We start from the raw sequence: 10360 nt of genomic DNA on the forward strand, positions 1-10360 counted from the left end.
CCGCTGTGCTATCTCTCCGGGCCCGTAAAGACCATTCTTAATTTGAAAAATGTGGCGTGGGCTGTCCTGCAAGCTGCAGTTTATGATGTCCTGTGTATAGCTTAATAAAAAGCCATCCATAGACCAGCGTTAGGAAATCTGTTCTTGGGCCCTTGCCCCACCTCTCAGCAGACCTACACTAGTGTGTGAACTTTGCATCCAAGGCCTGATCCTTCTTAAATTCCTTTAAAAGCCACAAAGTAAACACAGGGCCTCATACTGGAAGCATGCCCTCTTATTACTAAGCTGGCCGCCCCAGTCCCTTAACATTTAACAATAAATCACTGTGGAGATACTGGTTTGCAACACATATCAATTTCATATGTACAGCTTCTCACCTCGGAAACTGGCCTCACTTTAGAAACATGGCCCTGAAAAATTCACCTTCAGCCTATTCCATCCTCTCTGTTCTGCTCCTATCCCTTCTTGCTAACAAGCACTCTCTCTTTTAATTGATACTTTATTTAAATCATGGTTTCAAGGTTGTTCATAATATTTTGGGGCTCCTATGATAGATTCCTAGGAATGATATTGCCTAATCAGTTGGTGTTTTTTCCCACAATCAAAAAGTTGTTCATGATTGAGGGATGTCAGGATAGGAGAATTGTGGGCCGATAGCCTTGAATTTCAGTCATAACAGTGTATATTGCCCCTCACTAGTGCATATTCTCTATGACCAATACTCTGTTTCCTTCCCCCTCCCTCCTGCCAGCCTCTGAGGCAGACATCTCTCTCTGTCTCTCTGTGTGTCTCTCTCTTTGTTCTCTTTTCTTTTTCTTTTTTCTTTTAGAACTGTGCTTTGAATATTGTTGTTAAAGGGGTATCATACCTATCACCTTATCTTCTTTCAGCATTCAGTTTGTATCCAGAGTGATCATTTTTGACAATCACTGTCATACTGGTCCCTTCTATACCATAACTGCAACTCCTGCTATTTGTGGCAAGCTTCTACCATAGACTGGGCCTCCTGGCCCTAGTATCTATTGTCTCTGAATATTATTGCCATACTATCTTATTATTTTTATATCCCACAAATGAATCATTCTTTGTCTATCCTCCTCCCCTGATTCATTTTATTAAGCATAATACACTCCATATCCATTCATGTATAAGCAAATATTATGACTATTTTCCATAATAGCTGCATAGTATTCCATTGTATAGATGTACTACAGTTTCTTTGGCCACTCATCTGTTCTCAGGCAGATGGGTTATTTTCAGATCCTGGCTGAATATTGAATAGTGCTGCAATGAGCATAGGAATGCAGAGGGCTTTTCTGCCTTATGTTTTGGGGCTCCTAGGATATATTCCTAGGAATGGTATTGCCTAACCAGCATTCTCTTATCCCAGTCTGAGTTTTGTTTGTTCATTTGCTTTGTTTCTTTATACTGAGATAAATTGACATTTGTCTTTCTTTTTGTGATTTATTTCACTTAGCCCGATTCTCTCTAATTATATTCATATTATCACAGATAGAAATATTCCACATTTGAGGAGGAGAGCACACCCAGTGGTGCTCTATATTCTACTCCTAGCCTACACTCAAGGATAACTCCTGGGATGTCAGGATTAAACCTAGATTTACTGCATGCAAGTTAAGTGCCCTACTTGCTGTACTATCATTCTAGTCCCAGCAAGATTATATTTTTAAAAGTTTTCTGAGTCCATTAGGTCCATTGGGTGTATATTCAAATTCAGGGCTTTACATATGACTTTGATAATAGTAATTCTCAGAAGTGTGGTGAATTTTACTGTGTTTTATTCTTAGGTGTTTAGACCTCACAGTGCTCAGAGGGCTACTCCTAGCAATACTTATGGCTCAGTGCTTAGGCCCTGCATTTCTGGGGACTACCAGGATCACTCTAGTAGTTCTTTGGAGAACATGTGCAAAGATTGTGCCAGCTCCTCGCCTTTGCTGTGGTCCTAATTTGCATTTCCTTCGTAAGAGATGGCAAAGACAGTAAACACTCTACATAGATCTATGACCATTTGTGTCTTCTTGATGAAATGAGGTCATATGAGATTCTGTGCTCAATGCCCAAGGTCACCACTATCAGTAGCACTCTGGGTCTCATGCCTCCACCTCAGTGACGTTGAAGACTTTGAAGAAGGAACTTGTGTCAGAACAAAGCCCACCCATGTTCCCCCCAACCCACATTCCCCCGATAGCTCTGCTCCAGGACAGCTCGTCCAGCTTACAGGGTAACACTCCTAAGGGAATAATTTTTTAACATTCCTAAGGGAATAATTTTTTCTCAGTGCCAAAAAGGACTCTGAAACAGGCCTAGATTTCTGTACTGTGCCCTAAAGGAGAGGTGTGGTGAGGAGAATAATGGGAATTTGGTGACTGAGTAGATAAGTCAAATCTTCCCACCGGGTCATCATTATGTACCCATTTGAGAGTCTGAGGAAATGCTTAGGATAGAAAACTCTCTTCCTAAAGGACTCTAGAAGTAAGTTCTTTTCTCCCAAGGAAACTACTGCCCCAAAGAATTTCCAAACCATCTTGGGGCACTGCACACTTCCCTTTCCTTGATAAGGAAGTAGGTAGAAGGTGGGACTGGGACAAGGTATTGGTAGAGACCAGGAGATCAGAGTGCTTGGGATTGAACCCAGGTTGGCTATATGCAAGGTATATACCCTAACCACTATGCTATCTTTCCAATCCCAAAGGTAATTAGTTTGTTTTAAAAACAAAATAAAACTAAACAAGACTAGTGGAGATCTGAAGAACTGAGAGTCAGAAAGCTCAGAACTGGTAGAGAAAGAGCACACTACCTGCTGCTAAGGCACTACCTCCTGCATCCACAACTACACTAGCAGACTTTGCTGGGTCAGTGAAAAGACCCCAGAAACCCACTTTTTGTTTGTTTGTTTTGGGTCACACCTGGCGGTGCTCAGGTGTTACTCCTGGATCTGCACTCAGAAATCGCTCCTGGCAGATGTGGGGACCATATGGAATGCCGGGAATTGAACCCGGGTCCTTCCCGGGTCAGCGATGAGCAAGGCAAACACCCTATCACTGTGCTGTCGCTTGGGCATCATGACAGCCACTTCTATGCTGTTACTCTAAATTCTAGATTATTCTGGATTTGTGGAGCTAGCCATAGGCAAGACCCCATTTGCATGATAGGCAGAGCTTTGGGCAGTGACCATGTCATCTTTGCACAGAGGAGGAAGAAGCCTGAGTGAAGATACATAAATCCTCTGCAAGGGAGGAGGGGTGTCAGGCCAAGTGGTCAGTGCCTAGAAACAGCAAGATTGAAAAATTGACATTGAGATCTGGATTACCTTAATGTTGGCACAATTCTGTAAGTCATGGCATTGGCCACTAGAGAGCGCACTAAACTAGCCGGCTAGGCACAATAGTTTGTACAGTCACTGGTTAGTGAGCCTTGGCTAGCTTGTATTGATACAAGGTGGTGTCCTTGAGAGTTGGAAGCTAACAGCTTGAGGAAACACTGCAGGGGATGAGAGGGTGGAGCGATAGTATAAATTGTAGAGAATTTGCAGCCAATCCAAGTTCAGTCCCCAGCACCCCATATGATTTTTAGAGCCCTGCCAGAGTGATCGCTGACTGCAGAGTAAGCCTTGAGCACAGCCAGATTTGGCCCCAAAACCAAAAGAAAAAAAGGAAGAGAAAGAACACAGCAGGAGCAACTTGTCTTTTTGAAAGAGGGCAACAAATGGAGACCATGATTGTTTCTGTTGTTGGCAGGTTGGGCGTTAGTGAAACTGGCCAGCAATCAAACCTGAGTCTCCTACATGGCAAAATATGTGCTTAGGCTTAGAGGATTTACTTCTGACTTGTCATGAAATATACTGGTTTAGTATAGTGAGTAAATTATTTGCTTGTAAAATTAGTGTTGACAAAGGAGTGAAGATAAAAAAAAAACTTTCATTGCTCATGACAAAATGAAATGGTATAGCCTCTAAGGAAAATAATATGGTGGTTCCACAGAATATTAGACACACAGTCACCAGTGGTCCAAAAATTATACTTCTGAATAAACGCCACAAAGAATTGAAAACTAGTGCTCAGATAATGTACATTCAGTTTACAGCAGCATTATACACCATAACTAGAAACAAGAAACCAGTCCATGTGATTGATACCATTAGATGAGTCCATGTGATGGATACATGGGCATATAAATGTGGTGTCTGCAAACCAAATACCCAATTGTAACAACAACAACAACCCTACACAATATAATGGTACAACAGCCCTTTCTGTCAATAATTTCCTTAAATGTCAATGGACTAAATTCTCCCATCAAAAGGCACAGAGGGTTGAATCAGGAAACAAAACCCAGATATCTACTGCCTGCAGAAAACACACTTAAAAGTTTAGGATAGACACAGGCCCAGAGTAAAAGGATGGAAAACAATTATACAGCCTCTAGAGAAAAAAAAATTAGCTGGGACAGCTATACTTATATCAGATTAAATTATATTCAATCTCAACAGAGTGCTCAGAGACAAAGATGGACACAACTTATTGATCAGGGGAACATTAGACCATGAAATACTAACTCTGATCAACATTTATGCACCAAGTGTAGAGCCAGCAAAATATGTAAGGTCATATGCGCTCAAATCTAGAGAAATATGTGGAAGAAAATGTGATAATAGGAGACTTTAACACTCCATTTTCACCACTAGACAGATCCACCAGGCAGAACACTAGCAAAGACATACGAGTTCTAAATGAGAAACTAGGAGAACTAAGACTAATGGACTTATATGGGGTCCTCCATCCTCAGAAAGTGGCATACACATTCTTCTCAAGTGCACATGAAACTTTCTTTAGAATAGACCATGCCTGGGGCCGGAGAGAGAGCATGGAGGTAGGACATTTGCCTTGCATGTGGAAGAACAGTGGTTTGAATCCCGGCATCCCCCAAGCCTGCCAGGAGTGATTTCTGAGTGTAGAGCCAGGAGTAACCCCTGAGTGCTGCCCAGTGTGACCCCAAAAAATCCCAAAACCCAACCCCCCCAAAAAAAAGAATAGACCATGCCTTAAGGACACAAATCTAACTTACATAAAATCACAAATATAAGAATTATACCAAGCACTCTATCAGATCACAATGCAACAGACATCAAGATTGGCTGTAAAAAAAATGTGGAGAAAATCCAACACGTGGAGACTAAACAACAACACACTGCTCAACAGCAACTGGATCAAAGAGGAAATCAAGGAAGAACTAAAAAGATTCCTTGAGAAGAATGACAATGAAGAAACAAATTGCCAAAATCTATGGGACACAGCAAAAGCAGTAAGTAGGGAGAAACTTATAGCAGTACAGGCCTACATTAGAAAAGAAGAAAACGACAAAATCAGCAACCTAAAGGGAAAACCAATAGCAAAGGAACCCAACATAAGTATAAGTAAGGAAAATAATAAAACTAGAGCAAAAAATAACAACATAGAAACAACAACAACAACAAAGCCCAAAGAATTAATGAGACCAGGAGCTGGATTTTTGAAAGAAAAAACAAAATAGGCAAACCACTGGCAAGATTCACAAGGCAAAAATGTCAAAACACTCAAATCAGATCAGAAATGAAAGGGGAGAGATTACACCAGAACCCCAAGAAATCCAAGACTTCTTGAGGGTTTATTATGAACAACTGTTTTCAATTCAACTAGAGAACCTACAAGAAATAGACACATTTCTGGTAAAATATCTCCTGATACTTAATAAGGAGAAAGTAAAAAGCCTAAACAGACCAATCACAAGTAAGGAAATTGAAACAGTAATTAAGAAACCCCAAGAATAGAAGTCCAGATCCAGACAGGTTTATAGGTGAAATCTATTAAATATCAGAGAAGAATTACTACCAATTCTTCCAAATCATTGAAAAGACAGAAATCCTCCCTAATTTCTTTTATGAAGCTAATATTATGCTCATTCCCAAAACTGACAAATATACCACCAAGAAAGAGAACTGCAGACCAATTTCACTAATGAACACGATGCAAAAATCCTTAACAAAATCTTAGCAAACAACACATCAAACCAACAACACGTCAAAAAGATTATACATCATGACCAAGTGGGCTTCATCACCAGTTTTGCCAGAGTATGATTAAAATATGGGATCTTTGCCTCTGCTTTTATCTATCAGGTCAGGTTTTCCTCTGTGATTAAGTTTGTTAATTTTTGTAGTATTTCCAAGGAACATATAAGATGTATATCTCTTTAGAATCTAAGAATCTCTATCTATCAAGTTAGACATCTAACAATCTTCACCTATCAAATCAAATGCATTAATCTTTTCCTTCTACATAACTTTTTTCATTGCTTGAGAAATTCCTGAGATATGTGAATTGAAATTTTGCACCATACATACATTTTGTCCAGTTATCTTTATAGCTCAACCACTTTGTGCTAAGTAACTAACCATGGTTTATGCCCCACATTTTAATCATACTCTGGCAAAACTGGTAATAAGTAATAAAGATGTGACAGAGCTAATATAAACTTTATAGATATTAGAAAACACAGATGGCAAAGGATATCTTGACAGACTGGGCATAGGTTTTGCCTGCAGCAGGTGGAGTTTAAGCTGAAACAAAAAAAAAAAAAAAAAAGGAAAACAGGTGGGGCCAGAGAGATAGTACAGTGGTAGGGCATTTTGCCTTGCATGAGGCCAACCTGGGAGATGGTGTTTCTATTTCTGGAATCCCATATGGTCCCAGGGGTCATTTCTGAGAGCAGAGGCAGAAGTAACCTCTGAGTGATGCTGGGTGTGACCCAAAAACAACAGCAACAGAAAGGAAGAAAGAAAAGGAAGAAAGAAAGAAAGAAAGAAGAAAGAAAAGAAAGAAAGAAAGAAGAAAGAAAGAAAGAAAGAAAGAAGAAAGAAAGAAAGAAAGAAAGAAAGAGAAGAAAGAAAGAAAGAAAGAAAGAAGAAAGAAAGAAAAGAAAAAAAAAAAAAAAAAAAAAAAAAAAAAAAAAAAGAAAGAAAGGAAGAAAGAAAGAGAAAGAAAAAGAGAAAGAAAGAAAGGAGAAAGAAAGGAGAAAGAAAGAAAGAAAAAAGAAAGAGGAAGAAAGAAAAGAGAAAGAGAGGAAAGAAGGAAGAGAAAGAGGAAGGAAGAAAGAAAGAGAAAGAAAAGAAAGAAAGAAAGAAAGAAAGGAGAAAGAAAGAAAAGAGAAAGAGGAAGAAAGAAAAGAGAAAGAGAGGAAAGAAGGAAGAAAAGAGAAAGAGAGGAAGGAAGGAAGGAAGGAAGAAAGAAGAAAGAAAAATGAAAAAGGGAAAAAGACATCAAAAAGGAAATTAAGCTTAAAACTATTGGAAGCAGCTGCTGGAGCAGTAGTATAGCAGATAGAATATTCATATTTTCTTGCATGCATGCAACATGGGTTTGATCCCCAACATCCCAAATGGAACTTTGAGCACTTCCCGGAGTAATTCCTGAGTATAGAGCCGTACTCAGAGCTATACTCCTGAGCGTAGTTGGGTGTGGTCCAACCCCTCCCCAAACCCATCGTCAAAAAACAAAGAAACACTTATTGGATACATGAAAATAAGAATACTTGCCACTCCTCAGAGGCATGGGGAAACCACCATCTGTGGAAAAGTAAAGACCAAGGTATTTGGGAGACAAAACTTAAAGGACTATTGTACTTATTTTATGTATTACAAAGAAAGAAGGAGGACACGCCCAGAAAGGGAGGAGCTGGATCTCAGATGCCAGCACCCTTCTGCCTCTCTACTCTGCTGTCCTGCATTTTCGGCCTGATTTCACCCTTGGTGCGGCTCATCAGCCAGCCTGCTTTCCTGTGAGCTTTCCGGGGAGTCTGCCTTCCCGTGAGCCTTCCGTGGAGGTGAGTCGACACGCCCAGAAAGGGAGGAGCCACTGAACTTCGCTGGATCTCAGATGCCAGCACCCTTCTGCCTCTCTACTCTGCTGTCCTGCATTTTTGGCCTGATTTCATCCTGGGTGCGGCCCATCTGCCAGCCTGCCTTCCTGTGAGCCTTCCGTGGAGGTGAGTCGACACGCCCAGAAAGGGAGAAGCCAGAGGAGCACGGTTGCTCCGCTCCCCTTCGCGACGGTGCACAGCATTTAGCCAATGAATACAATCACAACATGTAGAAAAACACGCAGTACTAGTGTGACAATGGGGAAACAACATGGGCCAGTGCCAGACATAGAGAATGAAGATGGCAACTCTGATGACTTGAACATGATCTACCACCTAGTCAGTCTCTCAGATAAGGAGTTTAGAGTTGCAATATGGAACATGTTCAAAGAACTCAAACAAAGTATAGAAGAGAAAACTAAAAAGAATCAGGAGAATATGAAGATAGAAATGAGAAAACTCCAAACGGAAGTTTCAGATCAAATAACAGGTCTGAGAAACTCAGTAGATGAATTGAAGAAAAACATGTTTGAGGTTTCCCACAGGTTAACAGCAGCTGAGGATAGAATCAGTACACTGGAAGATGAGATACATAACAATTACATACAGCAGAAGAAATTGTAAAAAAGCCTCAAAGCAAATGATCAAACAATGGAAAAATTACTCAAAGAATGGGAACAGATGAAAATAGAAGTCTATGATAAGCTCAACAGAAACAACTTAAGAATCATTGGAGTCCCAGAGACTCAGGAAGAAAATCTCCGGGAAGAATCAACAGTCAAGAACATCATTAAAGAGAAACTACCAGAGCTAATGAATACATGTGATCAAATCCTGCATGCCCGAAGAGTGCCAACTAAAAGAGACCCCAGAAAAAACACCCCAAGACACATCCTAGTCACAATGACGAATCCCATAGATAGAGACAGAATTCTGAAAGCAGCAAGATCGAAAAGAGAAATTACATTTAAGGGAACATCCTTGAGATTTACTGCAGACCTGTCACCAGAAACACTCAAGGCCAGAAGGCAGTGGTGGGACATAGTGACAAAACTCAATGAAATAAATACTTCGCCTAGAATACTGCACCCAGCAAAACTCACTTTTAGGTTTGAAGGAACAATACATAGTTTCACAGACAAACAACAGCTCAAAAACTTCACAGACTCAAAACCATTCTTAAAAGAAAAACTGAACGGACAATACTTTAAGACAAGGCTACCAACAGACACACCAAACTTTAATATAAAAGATGGCACTAACTCCCAGGACAATTCTTTCTCTCAATGTCAATGGGACTAAATGCACCAGTTAAGAGACACAGAGTGGCTAATGGATCAAAAAAACTCAATCCAATCTTTCTGCTGCCTACAAGAAACGCACTCCTGAATAGTCAGAACAAAACATAGACTCAAAATAAAAGGCTGGAGGAAAATCATCCAAGCAAACAACACCCAAAAAAAAAGCAGGAGTGGCCATATTAATATCAGATGATGCAAACTTATACTTAGGAAAGTAGTAAGGGACAAAGATGGACATTTTGTATTAATCAAGGGATATGTACAGCAGGAAGAAATCAACCCTCCTAAACATATATGCACCGAATGAGGGGCCAGCAAAATATTTAATACAACTGTTGACAAATCTGAAAAATAATATCAATAACAAACACAATAATTGTGGGAGACCTCAACACGGGCATTGTCAACACTAGACAGGTCAACCAGACTGAAACCCAACAAGAATATACTAGACCTGAGGACGAGAAATAGAAGTAAGAGGCCTAGTAGATATATACAGGACACTCCACCCCCAGATGCCTGGATACACATTTTTCTCTAATGTACATGGGACATTCTCTAGGATAGACTAACATGTTAGCACACAAAACATATCTCCATAATATCAAGAGGATAGAAATTTTTGCAGGCTGCCTTTGCTGACCACAAAGCCCTGAAATTATATATAAACTACAAAGGGACACAGAAGAAAAATTTTAACACCTGGAAGTTAAATAGCCTCATACTGAATAATCAGTGGGTCCGAGATGAAATCAAAGAGGAAATCAAAACCTTCCTGAAAACAAATGACAATGGAGACACAATTTATCAGAACCTATGGGACACAGCAAAAGCAGTACTGAGAGGAAAATTTATAGCTTTGCAAGCACACATCAGGAAAGAAGAGGGGCATAACCTGAATAGCTTAATGACGCAGCTCATAGAATTAGAAAGTGCTCAACAAAAGGATCCAAAAACAGGGAGGCAGAAGGAAATAACAAAGCTGAGAGCAGAAATCAATGAAGTGGAAACCAGAAAAACCATCCAAAAGATCAACGAAAGCAGAAGTTGGTTCTTTGAAAAAATAAACAAGATTGATAGACCCACTGGCAAAACTAACAAAGAAAGAAAGAGAGAGAAACTTGATAACTCGTATTAGGAATGAA

Source organism: Suncus etruscus, chromosome 7 (assembly GCF_024139225.1).
Source record: "Suncus etruscus isolate mSunEtr1 chromosome 7, mSunEtr1.pri.cur, whole genome shotgun sequence".
Lineage (NCBI taxonomy): Eukaryota > Metazoa > Chordata > Mammalia > Eulipotyphla > Soricidae > Suncus > Suncus etruscus.